The following is a 21087-nucleotide window of genomic DNA, read 5'->3' on the forward strand; positions in this document are numbered from 1 at the left end:
GAGCCCCCAAAAATTAAGTGTGACACTGTTTCCACTGTTTCCCTATCTATTTCCCAAGAAGTGATGGGACCAGATGCCATGATCTCCGTTTTCTGAATGTTGAGCTTTAAGCCAACTTTTTCAGTCTCCTCTTTCACTTTCATCAAGAGGCTTTTTAGTTCCTTTTCACTTTCTGCCATAAGGGTGGTGTCATCTGCATATCTGAGGTTATTGATATTTCTCCCAGCAATCTTGATTCCAGCTTGTGCTTCTTCCAGCCCAGAGTTTCTCATGATGTACTCTGCATAGAAGTTAAATAAGCAGGGTGACAATATACCACCTTGACGAACTCCTTTTCCTATTTGGAACCAGTCTGTTGTTCCATGTCCAGTTCTAACTGTTGCTTCCTGACCTGCATATAGGTTTTTCAAGAGGCAGATCAGGTGGTCTGGTATTCCCATCTCTTGAAGAATTTTCCACAGTTTATTGTGATCCACACAGTCAAAGGCTTTGGCATAGTCAATAAAGCAGAAGTAGATGTTTTTCTGGAACTCTCTTGCTTTTTCGATGATCCAGCACATGTTGGCAATTTGATCTCTGGTTCCTCTGCCTTTTCTAAAACAAGCTTGAACATCTGGAAGTTCACAGTTCACATATTGCTGAAGCCTGGCTTGGAGAATTTTGAGCATTACTTTACTAGCGTGTGAGATGAGTGCAATTGTGCAGTAGTTTGAGCATTCTTTGGCTTTGCCTTTCTTTGGGATTGCAATGAAAACTGACCTTTTCCAGTCCTGTGGCCACTGCTGAGTTTTCCAAATTTGCTGGCATATTGAGTGCAGCACTTTCACAGCATCATCTTTCAGGATTTGAAATAGCTCAACTGGAATTCCACCATCTCCACTAGCTTTGTTCATAGTGATGCTTTTTAAGGCCCACTTGACTTCACATTCCAGGATGTCTGGCTCTAGGTGAGTGATCACACTATCGTGATTATCTTGGTCGTGAAGGTCTTTTTTGTATATTCCTGTGTATTCCTGCCACCTCTTCTTAATATCTTCTGCTTCTGTTAGGTCCATACCATCAATCTCTAGCTCTATTTAATTGTTTCATCACTGATTATCAGGATAGTCTGAGGACTACTGGGAAATGTTCTTGAGATAATGTGTCTACTAAAAGAACAGTTTCTCCTTTTTATTACCACAGACATCTATATATCTTTTAAAAATATTTCCTTTAACTATGTGCTCATTGTAAATTACTTGGAAAATTCAGAAAACTATCATGAAAAAAATCAAAATCATTTGTAATTCTACTGTCAAGAGTGACTTTCTGTTTACATTTGGGTTTCTTACAGCTTTTTTTCCCCTATTCTGTTTTTCTCTCCTGTCAGCTCTTTTAAATATTTAAAGGATGAAATGGACAGAGGACACATAAAAAGATGCTCAACATCACTCATTATTAGGGAAATGCAAATCAAAACCACAATGAGACATCATCTCATCTTTGAGAATGATGGAGAATAGAATGGCAGTTCTTTAAAAAACTAAAAATAGAGTTACCATATGATCCTGCAATCCCACTCCTGGTCATGTATCTGAGAAAACTCTAATTTGAAAAGATGCATGTACCACAGTATTCATGGCAGCACTGTTTATAATAGCCAAGACATAGAAGAAACATAAGTGTCCATCAATAGATGAATGAATAAAGAAGATGTTATAAATATATATACACATACAATGCAATACTATTCAACCATAAAGAAGAATTGAAATCTTGCCATTTGCAGCAACATGAATGGGACTAGAGGATATTATGCTAAATGAAATAAGTTAGACAGAGGAAGACAAATGCTGTATGATTTCACTTATATGTGGTATCTGGAAAAAAACAAAACAAATGAATAAACAAAACAGAAACAGACTCATGGATAAAGAGAACAAATAGGCAGTTGCCAGAGGAGAGTGTGTGGGGAGAGAGAGGAAGTAGGTAAGGAAGATTAAGAGACACAAACTTCAGTTGCAAAAGAATCACAAGTATGCAATATAAGGAGAATATGGTCAATTACTATATATATCTTTGTGATATGGCGTAACTGGACTTATCATGATGATCATTTTGAAAAGCATAGAAATATCAAATCACTATGTTGTGTTACAGGATCTAACAAAATGTTGAAGGTCAACCATATTTCAAAACAAAAAAGCTACGTGAGCAAACACAGAATGGTGTCGGATTTGTGGTTACCAGAGGTTGGGGGTGGTAGGAATTCAAAACATACACAGTTCCGGATATAAGATAAATGAGTACTAGGAGTATAATGTACAACATGATCAACATAATTAGCACTATACATTACATACAAACGTTGTTGAGAGAGTACATCCTAAGTTCTTATCACAAGAAAAAATATTTTTCCTGTTTCTTTAATTTATAACTATATGAGATGATGGGTGTTCAGTAAACTTACTGAGATAGTCATTTCATAATGTATGTAAGTCAAATCATTTTGCCATACACCTTATACAGGGCTGTATATCAATTAACTCTCAATAAAGCTCGAAGAAAAAAGTTTTAAAGGAGTTTACATGAACAGAATACTATCTTACCTTTACTGATAGAAGATGGGAATGGGAGAATGGATGTGACAAATGAGAGTTGGAGGAGAGCATCTAATTCTTTTTTTCTGTGGTGAGAAGGGCCAGACACACAAGATTAAAGAGAAAAACTCCTGTATAGTTATATACTTCTATAGCTACAATCTCCAAACTCAAGACATATAGAAGTAGTATTAAAATATAAGAAACATAAGATATATGTTTATGATTTTTACATTTTAAGAAGCTATAAGGCAAACATAGCAATGCATCTTTAAACTGTGATTTATTTCTAAATAAGAAGAAAGCATAATTTTGGACTTCCCCGATGGCTCAGTGGTAAAGAATCCACCTGCCAATGCAGGTGAGAAGATCCCTTGGTCGGGAAGATCCCCTAGAGAAGGAGATAGCAACCCACTCCTGTATTTTTGTCTGAGAAATACCATGGACAGAAGAGCCTGGCAGTCTACAGTCCATAGTGTGGCAAAGAATCAGATATGACTTAGTGACTAAACAATAACAAGCATACTTTTTATAAAAGAGATGAAAAGTTTGAAAACCTTTTCCCCCATCATTTCATTTCTGCTTGAGAGAAAAGAAACTTGCACTTTTTTGAGTTTTTTTTTGTCTGTTTGTTTCATGGGACTTCCCTGGTGGACCAGAGGTTCCTCTGCTTCAGAGGAACACTCTTCACTTCCACTGCAGCAGATGTGAGCACAATCCCCAGTTAGGGAAATTCCACATGTTTTGAGGTGCAGCCAAAAAAAAAAAAAATTGAGTACTGAATTGTTTTGTTTAAAAGGTTCACATAAACTGATCCCTTTACAAGTGGTAGGGGACTACATAAGGGCATGAGTACCTGGAGGTAGAGATCACTGGGGTTAGTCCTGGCGGCTGGTGACCACAGACGAACTGGTAATTCATAAAAGTAGAAGACAATGGCCAGCAAGTGTGCAAGGGTTAACCCATAGCACTTGTGCTGCAGGGTCTGGGCATCTCCCAAGTAGGAGGCTCTGAGGCCCACAGCTGACAGGCTCTTCTTGTGGGTCAGCCCAGAGTACATTGAGGGAAATTAGGATCAGATTGAGCTGTCCTGCAAAAGTTGGCACGACACCCCGTTCTCTTAAGAAAAGCCAGAAGAATAATGCCTAAGAGATATCTTTGGGTTAACCGTTTCAGGCCACAGGCCAAAATGTGGTTGACCACGGTCATGGCCAAGTGTGAAAGTTGCTCAGTCATGTCCGACTCTTTGCAACCCCATGGACAGCAGACCGCCAGGTTCCTCTTTACATGGAATTATCCAGGCAAGAATAGTGGAGTGGATAGCCATTCCCTTCTCCAGAGGATCTTTATGACCAGGAATTGAATTGCCATCTCCTGCATTGCCATCAGATTCTGTATGGTCTGAGCCACCAGGGAAGCCCAATGGGCAAGAGGCTTCCAGTCTAAAAAGTCAGTGCTGGCAGATGTTGAGGTTTTGTGCTGTCACTGAGAAGCAGAATGATGTACCAGGAAGCCCCACTGAGCCCAGACCTTAAGGCCAGCTCCTTGGCATTTTGCTCTCTTTGTAGACATTTGCCAGTAAATAATTGTGTCTGGAAAAGTAAACACTGAATCCAAACAGCAAATTCTGCCCTTGGGACCTTTAGGACTTCTGTCAAGGTCCAGGAGATCAAGAAAATCACAGCTTTGAACCAGCGATGGTTTCTTAATCCTAACTAAAATGATACTACTCTGGTGCTGAATCTGGTAATGAAAATATTGCTGTTGGTGATATTCCATATTTATGTTCTGATATTGTATAAAGGGAACAAAGAAAGACTGAGATCTTGAGTTTTAAATAAAAAAATAATTAAAATATGGTAGTATTGAATTTTCACAAAACCAATAAACAAAATGAATCAAAAAATTCTATTCAGTCTCATATAGGAAAACAAATCTTTTATTTTGGCATTCTCAATTTCTTCACTGTAGACTCTAACCTCAGTTTTCATCTTAACTCCAACGTTTTACTGTCTTCCATTCTTCTCTTTGGCCATATCAGTCTATTCCACATTCCTTATTTATGTCTTACTTTTCTGATCGTGTTTATCCTGTTGCTGTCTCATCTGTCTTGTCATTGCTTGTTTCATCTTCCTACATAATTCTTAGACTATTTTTTAAGGCTTGTATCAAATATCCTCTCTTCCATTAAAATTTTACAGACCAGTCCAGTGTTTTCCATTCTCTGAACTCCAAAGGCATCTTTGGTCTAATTTCTCAGGTCAAGTAGGCATTCACTAAGCTATTATTGAGAAGAAACTGAGAAAGGAGTACAACAGGGCTGTGTGCTGTCACCCAGTTTGTTTAACCTATATGCTGAGCACATCATGAGAAATGCTGGGCTGGATGAGTTACAAACCGGAATCAAGATAGGCAGGAGAAAGATCAACAGCATCAGATATGTGGATGATACCACCCTAATGGCAGAAAGTGAAGAGGAACTAAAAAGTCTTTTGATGAGGGTGAAAGAGGAAAGTGAAAGGGCCAGCTTAAAACTAAATATTAAAAAAAAAACTAAGATCATGGCATCCAGCCCCATTATATCATGGCAAATAGGGAAAAAAAATGGAAGTAGTGACAGATTTCCTCTTCTGGAACCCTAAAATCACTGTCAATGGTGACTGTAGCCATGAAATCAGAAGACAATTGCTCCTTGGCAGGAAAGCTATGACAAGTCTAGACAGTGTGTTGAAAAGCTGAGACATTGCTGACAAAGGTCCTTATACTTAAGACTATGGTCTTCCCAGTGGTTATGAATGGTTGTGAAACTGGACTGTAAAGAAGGCAGAATGCCAAAGAATTGATGCCTTCTAACTGTGGTGCTGGAGAAGACTCCTGAGAGTCCCTTGGACAGCAAGGAGATCAAACCAGTCAATCTTAAGGGAAATTAACCCTGAATACTCATTGGAAGGACTGATGCTGGAGATGAAGCTCCAGTATTTTGGTCATCTGATGCAAACAGCCAATTCACTGGAAAAGTCCCTGATGCTGGGAAAGATTGAAGGCGGGAGGAGAAGGGGATGACAGAGGATGAGATGGTTGGGTGGCATCACCGACACGATGAACATGAGTTTGAGTAGGCTCTGGGAGTTGGTGATGGACAGGGAAACCTGGCGTGCTGGAGTCCATGGAGTTGCAAAGAGTTGGACACAACTGGGAAACTGAAAAACAACAACAACAACAATAAAGCTATTATTTATTTTGGGTATGATTTCTTAACATTTGGCATGTATATACACTACTTTTTCAAATAGATTGTAAACATTTTAAAGGTCTATGCTCTATCCCTCTTTGATCTCCTTGCCTCATTCTACCCTTTGGGGGCTACCTCCTTGTCTCCCAGCAGGTGGTAAAGCACTTTGTAACAAGTAACTAATCAATAAGTACTTGATGGATTGATTCATTGATTAAAGGATCCATTGCAGGAGACCATACTATAGTCTGACCATCTTGCAGCAACGATTTATCTAAGAGAAGTAGTGCTGTGTTCAAGCCAGTGTAAACCTGGTGACTGATGGGGTGGTGATTCATTTATGCTTTGCACTAGATATGAAATCAGCAGGAGTTGTACCAGCCCAAGAAACTCTGATAATATATATACCATCACATGAGATGCTCAGGGTGATCCATTTCTATTGACATTTCTACAAAGTTGGGCTATTTTTCTCTCTCAGGCTTTAAAGTCCTATTCTTATGATTAAATGTAATTCATTAAACATATTTCATGAGTGTCAGTCAAGGGTAAAAGCATCCAGAACCAATACTGATACATAGTAGGTGCTCAGCAATCTTTCCTTCCGCCCTAGTTTTGGGTGGCAAACATTCTGTTATTTGCCAGGATGGTCCCTTCTTCCTCACTTCCCCACTCCTGCCTCACTGTTTGCACAGGGTGAGCTTTTGCTTGTTGATGATAGTTCCTTATATTTATATAGTGCTTATGGTATATAAAGCAACTTCAGGTACATAATTTCATTTGGGTGTCACATGACTCCAGCCAGATATTATCTTTAAGATATATCATTAATCCCCAATTTTATGTCCTCAATGAAGTGACATGAAAGTAGCTCAGTCGTGTCCAACTCTTTGCGACCCCATGGACTATACAGTTCATGGAATTCTCCAGGCCAGAATACTGGAGTGGGTAGCCTTTCCCTTCTCCAGGGGATCTTCCCAACCCAGGGATCAAACCCAGGTCTCCTGCATTGCAGGCAGATTCTTTACCAACTGAGCTATCGGGGAAGCCAACATCCTCTATAGGTATCTCCAATCCCCAATATATATAACATTAATACTCAATTCTCAAGTGAAAAAATTGAGCCTCACAGAACTTAAGTTACTTGCTGTCAGTGAATGACTTGAATTTGGATTTCCTGATTTAATAAAGGAGAGGGAATGAAAAAATGGAGAGGAAGTATCATTTTTTTGTTTTGTTTTGTTTTGTTTTTGTTTGAGTGGTATTACCATTTGAAAACTGAGCACTGAAGAATTGATGCTTTTGAACTGTGGTGTTGGAGAAGACTCTTGAGAGTCCCTTGGACTATAAGGAGATCCAACCAGTCCATCCTAAAGGAGATCAGTCCTGGGTGTTCATTGGTAGGACTGATGTTGAAGCTGAAACTCCAATACTTTGGCCACCTGATGTGAAGAGCTGACTCATTTGAAAAGACCCTGATGCTGGGAAAGATTGAGGGCAGGAGGAGAGGGGATGACAGAGGATGAGATGGTTGGATGGCATCACCGACTCAATGGACATGGGTTTGAGTAAACTCTGGGAGTTGGTGATGGACAGGGAGGCCTGGTGTGCTGCGGTTCATGGGATCGCAAAGAGTCAGACACAACTGAACGACTAAACTGACTGACTGACTGACCATTTGAATGGCATTTTGTTTTGTTTGAATGGTATTACCTTGAAAATACCACTGTGGCAGACACAATTTGTCTCCCAAATAGAGGTAAATTTACCATGAGGTGAATAATTGAGTGTGTTTAGAGGTAAGGGAGCCAAGAGAGACCAGCTTTTGGTGAGTGTGGACAACTGGGCCTCTGAGCCAGGTTTCTTATGAACATCATCATGTCTGGGATAATAGAAAACCATGAAATGTTTGAGGGTGAGACGAGATATAATCAGATAGGCCTTTGAAAGAAGGAAAAAAACAAAACCTTCTTACTTCTGGGTAGTGTTTCATGGTATAGAGGTATCATAGTTTATTTAACTGTTTACTTATAAAATGACTTTTTGATTGTTTCTAGTTTTTAGCTATTACAAACAAAACTGCTGGAAGCAAATGTAGGTTTTTGGGTTGAGTTAAATTTTCATTCTGGGGGGACAAATGCCCAGGAAAGCAATTGCTGGGTCATATGCATGTTTAGTTTTTTTAAAAGAATGTGCCAAATTATTTTCCAGATTAACAGTATCATTTTACAATCCCACCAGCAATGTATGAGAGACAGTTTTTCTCCATTCTCACCAACATTTGATTTTGTCACTACATTTGGTATTACTTGTTCCAATATCTCCTCATGTTGTTCATTTGCTTTTCCTGAATGGCAAGTGGTGTTGGTACTTTTCATGTACTTATTTGTCATCTGTACATCCTTTACAGGATAAACAGGATATCTTGTCTTTCGCCCATTTTCTAACTGAATTGTTTGGGTTTTTTAATGGTGAGTTTTGAGAGTTCTTTATATGCTCTAGATGAGTTTTTTCTTAGGAATGTAGATTGCAATTTTTTTCTCTGCCTCTGTAGCTTGTCTTTTCATCAAAGTCTTTTGCAGAGTAAAAGTTTTAAATTTTGATGAAGTCCAATTTATTAATATTTTCTTTAATGGTGTCATGTCAAAAACATGACCCTGCTGCTACTGCTGCTAAGTCACTTCAGTCGTGTCCAACTCTGTGCAACCCCATAGACAGCAGCCCACCAGGCCCTCCGCCCCTCCCCCTACCCCCGCCCCCAACACCATCCCTAGGATTCTCCAGGCAAGAACTCTGGAGTAGGTTGCCATTTCCTTCTCCAACGCATGAAAGTGAAAAGTGAAAGTGAAGTAGCTCAATCGTGTCCGACCCTCAGCGACCCCACGGACTGCAGCCTTCCAGGCTCCTCTGTCCATGGGATTTTTCAGGCAAGAGTATTGGAGTGGGGTGCCATTGCCTTCTCCGAGACATGACCCTAAGTTCCCTAAATTCTATCTTGTATTATGTTCTAAAATTTTGATAGTTTTACACTTAAACGTATGATACATTTTGAGTTAATTTTTATATAATATGAGGTTTAAGTCAACATTATTTTTTTAAATGTTTTTACCCATGGATACCAAATAAATAGCTTTAACATATTTCTTGGCAATGCTATCCTCCATTAAATTGCTTTCACATCTCTGTTAAAATTCAAGTAGCCAAAACTCTCCTGGTGGTCCAGTGGCTAAGAATCTACCCTGCAATGCAAGGGATGCAGGTTCAATCCCTGGTCTGGGAACTAAGATCGCACATGATGCAGGGCAACTAGGCCCGTGTGCTGCCACTGGAGAGCCTGCATGCCACAACCAACACGTGATGCAGCCAAATAACTACTTTTGAAACAATTAGGTAGCCATATCCATAAGGTTCTCTTTATTCCATTTATCTGCTTTCATCAGTGTTGTGCAGTTTTTAGCATTCAGGTCCTGTAGGGATATATTGTTAGATTTACATGTTAAGTATTTCACTTTTTTTTGAGCAATCGTAAATGATTCTGTGCTTTGAATTTCAGTTTCCAGATGCTCATTACTAGTATATACAAGAAACGCAATTGATTTTTGCATGTTGATCTTGTATCCCGTGAACTTGCTGAATTTGTAAGTTTCTGAGATTTTTGTAAATTCCTTGAGTTTTTTTTTTTAATGTAGAATATCATGTCATCCACAAATAGGGGAGGTTTCATTTCTTCCTTTCTAATCTGTATGCATTTCATTTCCTTTCCTTGCCTTATTGCACTGGCCAGAACTTTTAACATTATGTTGAATAGTGGTGGTAAGAATGGACATTTTTGCTTTATTTTTGATTGTATGAAGAAAACATTCATTCTTTTGTCATTAAGTATCATGTTAGCCATAGATTTTTTTGGGGGGTAGATGTTCTTTATTAAGGGTAAGAGGTTCCCCTCTTTTGCTAGTTTCATAAAAGTTTTTATCATGAAAGGCTATTTAAGTTTTCAAATGCTTTTTCTGCCTCTATTGGTAAGATCATGTGATTTTTCCTCCTTAGACTGTTAATATGATGAGTCACATTGATTGATTTTTGAGTATTTAACCATCCTTGCAGTCCCTGAGAGAAACCCCCCTTGGGTATGGTATAAAATTCTTTTCATATATTTCTGAATTCAACTTGCTAATATTTTGATAAGAATTTTTGCATTTATTTTCATGAGGATACTGGCCTGTGGTTTTATTTCTCTCTGTTTTCATACTGTCTCTGCTGGTTTTGGTATCATGTTAACATTTGCTTCATAAAGTGAATTGGAAAATATTCCATTCTCTTTCATTTTCTACACAAGACTGTAGAATTCATCTTGATTCTTCTTTAAATACTTCACAGAATTCTCCAATGAAACGGTCTGAGACCAGAGTTTTCCTTTATGAAGAATTTTAGTATTACTGATTCAGTTTCCTTTGCAGTCATAAGGCTATTCAAATTACCTTTTTTGTACAGTGTGAGTGGTGGTCGTTGATGTTTTTGAGGAACTGATCTACTTACCTAAGCAGTCAGATTTATTATCCATGTAGATTTACTCACGGTGTTCTTTTATCTTTTTGATGTTTGCAGGGTCTGTAGCAATATCCTGTTTCACTCCTGATATTGGTACTTTGTGTCTTTTCCCTTTTATTTTTGTCAGTCTCCCTAGAGGTTTGTCAATTTCATTGATCTTCCCAAAGAACCAGCTTTTGTTTCACTGACTCTCTGTACTTTTGGTTTTCAACTACAGTGATTTCTGCTATCTTTATTATTTCTTCTTCTTTCCTTTTTATTTTGTCCTTGAAAGTGTGACATCACTCTAAGTCAGTATCTCAAAGGACAGGGACCATTTGACTTGTGACTGGGTAATTGGAAGGTCTGGAAAACTAAAAAATACAGAAACTGAGGGGGACAAAGCCCTTTAGGTAAAAAACTGAGTCCTTCTGAGCAATTCATTCAGAGCATTAACATATCTCTATGGAAAGGGAATTGCTTTTGAGTCATGTGTTTTGGCCCTTAGCCCATGTTTTATTTTCTCAGATCCCAAAGAGCACAGTATGAAAACTGAGGACTTCCCTGGTGGTCTAATAGGTAAGAATCTGTGTTCGAACCCTGCTCCCAGAAGACCCCACGTGCCAAGAAGCAACTCAGCCCCTGCGCCACAACTACTGAAGTCCATGTTCTAGAGTCTGTGCTCTGCAACAGGAGAAGCAATGAGAAGCCACTGCACCGTAACTAGGGAGTAGCCCCTGTTCTCCAACAGGGAAAGTCCATGTGCAGCAACGAGGACCCAGCATAGCCAATACATAAGTAAATAGGTGTTAGAACATATGGAAACAGAGAATGAAGGAAAGAAACCAAATGGTTCCATGTAATAATGTGACATACTCATTCCGCATGGCATACACACTGGGAGAGGCACTTTGCAAGCTGAGAGTGTATTCTCTTTGAGTGCCAGGAGGATGGTACAGGCAGAGGGAGGGGAGCTTCAATTCAATCAACCAACTAAAGTATGTATAGGACCCAGGGATAAAGCCTGTGCAGAATAATAAAAAAAAAATTCTAAAAGTTGCTGGGAGGTGCTTACCCTTAGTGAGCTTTTGGTCTTAAGGCATACAAATCCTGTGCTCTAAAATGGTGAGTCCAGCTCCCCAAATAACAGCTCCAAGCTCTCTGATTCACCACTGAATAAAAAATACTCCTTGGCAGATAAATGGAGCAGTTAGAACATGTCAGCTCTCCTGGATCCTACAGGGAGTGGACTTGTGGAACACCTAATCAGGACTGGGAGAAACTGTTAGTGAATACCTGTCACTTTCTTGTCAGCTGGGGCTGAAGTGTGACTGTTGCTGCATTTCTCTTCGTGTTATCATTCAGAATGCTCTGACAGAGCTAGCAAGGAGGAGGAATGGCACAACATCACGACAAAATTTGTTAGCACTTGGACAGCTAGACACGGCTCCCCAGGGGACTTTCCAGCGCTTCGCCAAGCTCTCCTCCCACGCTACGCCCTGGCTGCCTCTTGCAGCCCTCTCCCCTCCTTGAAACATCGACTTTGTTGTGTCTGGGTCCCCAGGCAGCTTGCAAGGATTTGTGACACCCAGGGGCGCTCTTTGCAGCATTGTCCTTAGAAACGTTACACCAGAGATCTGTCCTTCATTTTACATTTAATCCTGTTCTTACCTCACAAAATAGAGACCCGAAAATGTCAACCCTTGAATATAAAATGAGGATTTCTAAAGTAGATTCTAAAATTGACAATGGAAAATTTAAGTTCAATATTAAGGAAGAGCCAGTGTTTTGTATTCATTAGCAATTAGATCTTTCAGATTCTTTATTCCAAATTATGCTATTCTGTGAGGAGTGTAAGAAAGATGCCCTTGGTCTGAACCAGGAGCATAAAAATGTACACCCCCAGGGAATTTGCAGAGAGTTTTTGACTGCCTAGAGTCAGTGGGAAAGATAAGGTTTCATATACTTCGGTAATATCTTGAGCAAAATAACAGCTACTCCTCTGTACTTGCATGTGTCAGACACTGACATATATAATATCCCAGGGAAATAGGCATTATCATCCCCATTCTCAAGATTATGAAGTTGAGGGCTAGAAAGCTTAGGTGACCTGCCCGGTGTTAATCAGAGAGTGCGTGTTTAAGCCCGAATGAATGCCAAATATATCCACTGCCCCTTCTTGCTAGAATTTAAAGCTAAAGGAATAAGGGCAAGGAATCCAATTATCAATTTATTCTACAGATTGTTACTTATAGCCCTATGATCGTGCTACAGCTTTACCTGAGAACTTTAACTAAATGTGGCCTGCTCCAGAGTGGTACAAATATACAATAAATCTGATTTCTAGACTTTATTTTCTCAGGCTCCAAAATCACTGTAGACAGTGATTGCAGCCTTGAAATTAAAAGACACTTTCTCCTTGGAAGGAAAGCTATGCCAAATCCAGATAGCATATTAAAAGGCAGAGACATCACTTTGCTGACAAAGGACTGTATAGTCAAAGCTATGTTTTTTCCAGTAGTCATGTATGGATATGAGAGTTGGTCCATAAAGAAGGCTGAGCGCTGAATAATTGATGCTTTTGAACTGTGGTGCTGGAGATTATTGAGAGTCCCTTGGACAACATGGAAATCAAACCAGTCAATCCTAAAGGAAATCAACTCTGAATATTCTTTGGAAGGACTGATGTTGAAGCTGAAGCTCCAGTACTTTGGCCACCTGATGCGAAGAGCAGACTCACTGGAAAAGACTCTGATGCTGGGGAAAATTGAAGGCAAAAGAGAAGGGAGCAGCAGAGGATGAGATCGTTAGATAGCATCACCGACTCAATGGACATGAATTTGAGCAAACTCTGGGAGAGAGTGGTGGACAGAGGAGTCTGGTGTGCTGCAGTCTATGAGGTTGCAAAGAGTTGGATACAACTTAGCAACTGAACAACAAATACTCTACCTAATACAATATGTTGAAACTTCCAAAGCACAAAAACATGTTTCAAAATGTTAGGCTGGTTTCCTCTTCCTAACATCACCTGAAAAAAATGCACAACCTAAAAGCTGAGAATTGTTTTATCTGGCAGACAAAACTGAGGACTTAGGTTGGTACACTGCCTCTTAAATCACTCTGAAAGACTGTTCTGAAGAGGTAAGAGAGGAGCCAGGATATATAGTTTTTGCAAACATCAAAATGTTACTATTAATTAAAGGAAACTAGACATCTCAACTTGATGAATTCAGTGCATTTCTATGTATTGTTGCTGTTTAGTTGATAGTCATGTCTGATTCTTTGTGGTCCCATGGACTATAGTCCTCCAGGCTCCTCTGTCCTTGGAATTCTCCAGGCAAGAGAATACTGGAGTGGGTTGCCATTTCCTTTTTCAGGGGATCTTCCCAACCCAGGAATTGAACTTGCATCTCCAGCATTGGCAGACAGATTCTTTACTGCTGAGCCACCAGTGAAGCTACAAAAGTCTGGACTCATTGTGATCATTCCTTTGATATGCACCTTAATTATCCAGGGCCAATATCCTGTTCTTTCTCACCCTGAGTCTCCTCAGGGTGCACCTTTTGAGGGGGCGGTGGCTGCAGTGGCTGATGGCTTGCTCAGGCTCCTATTTCTCTCTTGAGCTCCCTTGGGGCTCACCGTGGGGAGGGGAGCTACAATGTAATGACTTGATGGGGGCATCATCTTTTGTTTACTGATATGAGAGGTGACATTTTTTCATTGACACTAAAGATGGTCTGCTGCTGCTGCTGCTAAGTCACTTCAGTCTTGTCTGACTCTGTGCAACCCCATAGACGGCAGCCCACCAGGCTCCCCCGTCCCTGGGATTCTCCAGGCAAGAACACTGGAGTGGGTTGCCATTTCCTTCAACACATGAAAGTGAAAAGTGAAAGTGAAGTCACTCAGTCGTGTCTGACTCTTCTCGACTCCATGGACTGCAGCCCACCAGGCTCCTCCGTCCATGGGATTTTCCAGGGAAGACTACTGGAGTGGGGTGCCACTGCACTTAGAGCTTAAATATTCATGTCTATTGGCAGCTCAACATTAGTCCTCAACTGAATGAAATCCAAGAGACACTGGAACCCAATGGTCTGTTTTTCTAGGTGAGTGAGCCACCAGACATCCAGGTCCATGTGTAATAAGATGACTCTCCCCCTGCCTCATGAGCTTGTTTTACATCATCCACTAGGATCTTAGAGAGTCTACTTGTACTGGCCAAGTTTCCTCCATCACTGGCATGAATATTGACAGAAAAAATGTATGAATAGAACAAGACATACTCTGATTTAGAAGGCAGAACAGAGTGAAACGAAGTGAGTGTAAAGATCCCTGCAATAATTAGTATCATAGTCTTTGAAATGGAATGGGGGGCATCTCCAGGGAGAGTGAATTAATAACAATTCCTCTTTATAGTAGTGAATAATAAGAATAATTAAGAAAATGAATGTGCCGCATGGAGTTCTTTTTTGCCAGTGGGCACACAACACTGGATGATTCATTGGCTGCTGGGACAGGATTCTGTACCCTGGATCAATTGTGTGCCTTCTGATGACACTTTAATAAAAGAACAAGTGGGCACAGAGTGACAGCTGATGACGGAAGGCACAGACACAAAGTAGAACTGCCATTGCCTGGAGCTAAACAATAATTATACCTTTGAAAAACTTAAAGCCCAAGAGCTAATATGTTGTCAACAAAAAGCAGAAAGTTTCCAATCAAATGCATAGGTTATAAATGTTAGGATCTCCTAAAATGTGTATTTCTGACTGAGGCTGAAAGAGTCAATATATATAGGGAAACAGACGGAGGACAGATAACTTCATAAAAATCGCAAATGCTGTGCTATGAAGGCACACGTGGCCCGTGGACTCAGACCTGCACATGGACCCAGACGCCTTTCAGAAAGGGACTTTGTCTCTCCAGGTCCTAGCCTCCTTGCCTCAAAAATGACCTTCATGTTGTTGAAGGAGGCTCCTTGGAGAAGTTCCTTTCTACAGAATCACCTGCACAAAGGTGAATGTTCTTGGGATAAATGGGACTGACTTACATGGTTAATTCTAGCAAATGGCTTTAAAATTAATCCATAGAAAAATGGAAAGGGACAATGCCATGTAGTAACAACAGCTCTTTGTGATGTTCTTTTTCTCGTAATTTATTTTAAGTGAAGGTACAAACCAGGACACAGAACTTTTGTCGTAGATGGAAGGAGAAAAAGAGACGCTTGTCATTCTGCTGTAATTCATGTGCAAAAAAGAAAAAGAAATCTTCTCCCTCATGGTTTCCATAGCTACTCCACCCCATTGGTTTTCATTTGCAGCCAGCCTACAGGGGAGGTCAGCGACTCGTGGCACTGCAGCCTTCTCACCATCCCATGGAGTTGCACACCCTGCCTGATGTTGATCAAAACCCTCAGATGTCACCCAGGAGGGCAAAGCAAATCCAAACAGAATCCTCCCAACTAAACAATTGCACTTTCTCTTTCCCTTTGAAATTCTTATCTAAAAGTAGCAAGAATGTCCTTCAAGCTAAATACAAACTAAGGCATTAAGGTAATTATGATTACGTAATAAAGTAAAAACAAACACATATTTTAAATATTTCCAACAAATACATTTCATATCACAAGTTTGAGGCACAAAATAAGATCACATTTATTTTAATGTTGACACATAACAATGAAAAAATTCTCCCAGACTGACAGAACTTTCTCCTAGGGTCCCCACATGGGAATTGTCTAGCTCCTCTAGACCTCAGGAGCTGGAAATACTGAAGCCTTTACACCTAGAACCTGTGCTCTGCAATAGGAGAGGCTACCACAATGAGAAGCACGCACACGTCAATTTTAAATGGAGATCAAATTTCAAAAGGAGATCCAACCAATCAGCCCTAAAGGAAATCAGTCCTGAATATTCATTGGAAGGACTGCTGCTGAAGCTGAAAGGCCAATACTTTGGCCACCTGATGCAAAGAACTGACTTGTTGGAAAAGACCCTGGTGCTGGGAAAGATTGAAGGTGGGAGGAGAAGGGGACGACAGAGGATGAGATGGTTGGATGGCATCGTCAGCTTGATGGACATGAGTTTGAGCAAGCTCCAGGAGTTGGTGATGGACAGGGAAGCCTGGCGTGCTGCAGTCCATGAGGTTGCAAACAACTGGACAAGACTGAGTAACTGAACTGTTAAATCATCAATTTCATCTGCCCATTGCGTCTTTTACGAATACAGTCTGCACAATGAAAAATAAGAACTGTAGGAATAGAAAAGCTCCTTCTCTCACAGACATTGGAAATAGTTGCCAGAAGTGAAATGATGGAAAACAGTAGAAACAAATTCCACCTGGCATACTCTGATGCGTTATAGCCTGCAAAGCTCTTATCTATCTCACATTATCCTATAACCCTATAAAGTAGAATGTTTTTCCAGCTGTCCCTTCACTCCGAGCCAATGTTGAACCAACTAGGAAATGTAAAGATGTAATGAGATAACATATGAAAGATCTTCCCAAGACGGCTATATCAGTGCTCAGTAAGACAGAGCTGTTAGTGAAGATTAGGAGCTGGAAGAAATTGAAAAGGGGGCAAAGTTTACCTTTTGTCATCATAATTCCTCCTTTTTGTGCTTACCTGCTTTTCTCCATCCTTTGCATGCTGATGCATCTACATGTCTAGCTCCCAAGTGCCTAGAGTGCCTTAGGTACTTGCCCACCAGCTTTCTATTTCTGTGCCCACCTCCCCAATCAGAACACATCAATCCTATGGCCTTTCCTTGGGTCTTTAATATAATGTGAGAATGGCTGATACTGGAGACCCCAAGGATTGTTTCAAAATCCCATAAGAGTCTTGAAAATAAGAAATTTCTATCTTTTTGGCAAACTGAATGGTATAAATGCAAATTACATTTATTAAAGTCTTCAGAGAAGGTTGGAGTCTCTCTCAGCATTTCTGATTGTACACACAGGCAGGTGGTTGTCTGTTAAGTTGTCACAAATAACCTGCCACAGGATCTGCTAAATGGAAGCAGAATCACACTCTCCCAAACTGCAAAAATATGCACTGAGGATTGGGATAAGAAAAGGGCTTTCCCAAGAGAGAGAACCACTGACCTGTGGAATAAACCTCAACTTCTTAAAGAGAGGAAACAGCTTTTAACCTCTTCTGCAGAAAACTCCACCTCTTAGGCAGGCATCCAGCAAATTTCCTAGGTTGAATAGATCATTTCTAGAGCGAGGTAGTAGGTCCCCTGGGGAACGTTTATAAGGTATAAACCTGGTTCCCATTCAGTGACCGCATAGTGTATAGTGTCAGGTCGGTGGTGTGGCAGTGGTGATGGTAACAGTGGTGTGTGTGTGTGCGTGTGTGTGTGTGAATCTGCCAGAGACACCAGAAGAGCAAGATGGTGGAATATTTACCTATGAAACTTGACTCTAAAATTTTTTTAAAAACCTCTATTTTCTTGAATATTATTAAAACCATTTTTAGCCAGATAGTGCTGTTTCACTTTGATTTTACAGGAAATAAACTCAGCATCCCATAGAGTGGCATGATCATGCAGTGCTATGCGATAAGAATTAACCATCTGCTGAATATCAAAGCAAGAATTGTTACTGCCCAGATCCTGAGACAGAACTTCCTGTGGAGTCAGATGATTTCAGAAGAATTTTTATGGTGAGAATTAACTCTAAATGGCCCATCTGCTGTTGCTCTCTGATCCAAATTAACACTGCCTCAGCCATAGTAATCAAATACCAGGAGTAAAAGAGATCTAAGTTAAGTCTCAGCATCCACTTGACAGACGTGTGCTCTGAGTACTTCAGTTTGTGATTCTATCCTGCAAAACATGTGCTTTGTCAGTGGCTATATGTTAATGAAAGGAAAGGTGTACATTGTGTGCAGATAATCTAATTTTATGCTGAGAAAATCTAAAAGAATTCACTAAAAATTTAGAATAAAGTGACAAAGTACATTAAAATCCGCACGTAAAATGGTGATGAGGAAAATGGTGCAGTCCCGGCTTAGTCCTGATTCAGGTCTAATGACAAGATGCCGTCAGCCATAGCCCCAGGACAGCCTGACCTGTGAGCTCCCTGGTAAACTCTCAAGATTTGCGGGGAGAATCCATAATTAGTTCAGCTCTTTCCTTTGATAACCCCTCATCTGCCTACTTAACAGCAGAGTGTCCTGACTGACTTTTATTTTTGTTAGAAACAGGCTAATCAGTTTACCTCGAAAATGTGCAAACAATATTCATTCTCCCAGACTGTCATCAGTTTTTTTTCTCTCCTTTCTCCTATAAATTCTGTTTTTTGCCTTCTTCCTTGACAATAGTCTACTGATTATTCCTCCTCCTATGAATACATTTGCAGGCATGCAACAAGCTGAACACTATTCCATAACAATAATCACTTGGAAAACACTATTTAAAAAGAGAGAACATGCTTGTGGTTGTCAAGGAGGAGTGAGGGAGGGAGAGGAATGGACTGGGAGTTTGGGGTTGGATAAACAACAAGGTCTTAATTTATAGCTCAGGGAACTATATTCAATATCCTATGATAAGCCATAATGGAAACAAATATGAAAAGAAATATATATATTTGTATAACTGAGTCACTTTGCTGTACAGCACAAATTGGCACTATACTGTAAATCAATAAATATGTCAATAAAAAGAGAGAAAGAGAGAGATCACGTTGGGAAAAAGAATCAATCAAAATTGAAACCTTCAGAAACCTGGCATCAATTTTAACAAAAGAGAGTATCTTTTAAAAAAAATGTACATGTTTACATTCTATTGCTAGGTAACAAACCACTGCAGAACTCGGTGATTTAAAATAACCACAATTTTATTTGTTCATGATTTTGTGGGTTGACTGGCACCCTGAGGGTGGTTCTTCTGCCAACTCACTTGGGGGTTCCTCACGCTGTTGCAGTCAAGGGATGGCTGGGGCTAGAACATTTAAAATGGCTATTCTCCCAGGTCTGGAAAGTTGGTGAGGACAGTTGGAAACCTGGGAATTCTGCCTCTCTTGTGGCTTTCTCTATATGACTAGTTTGGGCTGTTCGTCATGACAAAAAGGTCTTCCGGAGCAAGGATTTACCAATCCTCTACTAGCAACATGCTTGCTGCTCTCTGATTGGACAAAGTCAGGGCAGGCGGGGCCTATATAACCATGAATGAGAGGCACTTGAATTTGAAGGAGGGGGTACAAAAGCAAAAGTCTACCACATTGACTATTTCTGCTCATTCTTCAGCAGGATCTCTTCTGTAGTTGCTAATTTTTTACCAAACTGTAAGTGCCTTGTTCAAGCTGGTTTTAGAAAAGACAGAGGAACCAGAGATCAAATTGCAAACATCCACTGGATCATTGAAAAAGCAAGAGAGTTCCAGAAAAACATCTATTTCTGCCTTATTGACTATGTTAAAGCCTTTGACTGTGTGGATCACAATAAACTGTGGAAAATTCTTCAAGAGATGGAAATACCAGACCACCTGACCTGCCTCTTGAGAAACCTATATGCAGGTCAGGAAGCAACAGTTGGAACTGGACATGGAACAACAGACTGGTTCCAAATAGGAAAAGGAGTACATTAAGGCTGTATATTGTCATCCTGCTTGTTTAACTTCTATGCAGAGTACATCATGAGAAACTCTGGGCTGGAAGAAGCACAAGCTGGAATCAAGACTGCCGGGAGAAATCTCAATAACCTCAGATATGCAGATGACACCACCCTTATGGCAGAAAGTGAAGAGGAACTCAAAAGCCTCTTGATGAAAGTGAAAGTGGAGAGTGAAAAAGTTGGCTTAAAGCTCAACATTCAGAAAACGAAGATCATGGCATCTGGTCCCATCACTTCATGGGAAATAGATGGGGAAACAGTGTCAGACTTTATTTTTGGGGGCTCCAAAATCACTGCAGATGGTGACTGCAGCCATGAAATTAAAAGACACTTACTCCTTGGAAGGAAAGTTATGACCAACCTAGATAGTGTATTGAAAAGCAGAGACATTACTTTGCCAACAAAGGCCCATGTAGTCAAGGCTATGGTTTTTCCAGTGGTCATGTATGGATGTGAGAGTTGGACTGTGAAGAAAGCTGAGCACCAAAGAATTGATGCTTTTGAACTGTGGTGTTGGAGAAAACTCTTGAGAGTCCCTTGGACTGCAAGGAGATCCAACCAGTCCATTCTAAAGGAGATCAGCCCTGGGATTTCTTTGGAAGGAATGATGCTAAAGCTGAAACTCCAGTACTTTGGCCACCTCATGCGAAGAGTTGACTCATTGGAAAGGACTCTGATGCTGGGAGGGATTGGGGGCAGGAGGAAAAGGGGATGACAGAGGATGAGATAGCTGGATGGCATCACTGACTTGATGGACGTGAGTCTGAGTGAACTCCGGGAGTTGGTGATGGACAGGGAGGCCTGGTGTGCTGCAATTCATGGGGTCGCAAAGAGTTGGACACGACTGAGCGACTGAACTGAACTGAACTGAACTGACTGAACTGAAGTGTCTTGGGTTACAGTCTTACGTAAGTATCCTCAGAACCTAACATAGCACCCAGTCAGTGTGTAAATACCCACTGGATGGACCAGTGATGGGTGAACAGGTTGAGTGATGTACTCCAAATCCTTGCTGGGAGCACTCCAGATGGAAGCCACATGACATCAATTCCTACCCTGATTTCCCCAATACCCACACTACATCCTTCCCCAGCCAGGTGTGAGGTGTGGAAGAAACACAGGAAGAAGTGCCTTCC

At 40.5% G+C, this 21087-nt stretch overlaps 1 long non-coding RNA gene across 1 annotated transcript in view; it reads left to right on the forward strand.

Annotated features, from left to right (window-relative positions):
* The window catches only part of LOC139182987 (uncharacterized), a 45108-nt gene extending 27113 nt beyond the window's left edge, over positions 1-17995 (forward strand). The window contains exons 2-3 of the long non-coding RNA XR_011566483.1: positions 10867-10917; positions 17848-17995. This is a non-coding gene — a long non-coding RNA (uncharacterized lncRNA). The remainder of the gene's footprint in view (positions 1-10866; positions 10918-17847) is intronic.
* Positions 17996-21087: the final 3092 nt, after the last annotated feature.

Source organism: Bos indicus, chromosome 5, assembly GCF_029378745.1.
Source record: "Bos indicus isolate NIAB-ARS_2022 breed Sahiwal x Tharparkar chromosome 5, NIAB-ARS_B.indTharparkar_mat_pri_1.0, whole genome shotgun sequence".
Classification (NCBI taxonomy): domain Eukaryota; kingdom Metazoa; phylum Chordata; class Mammalia; order Artiodactyla; family Bovidae; genus Bos; species Bos indicus.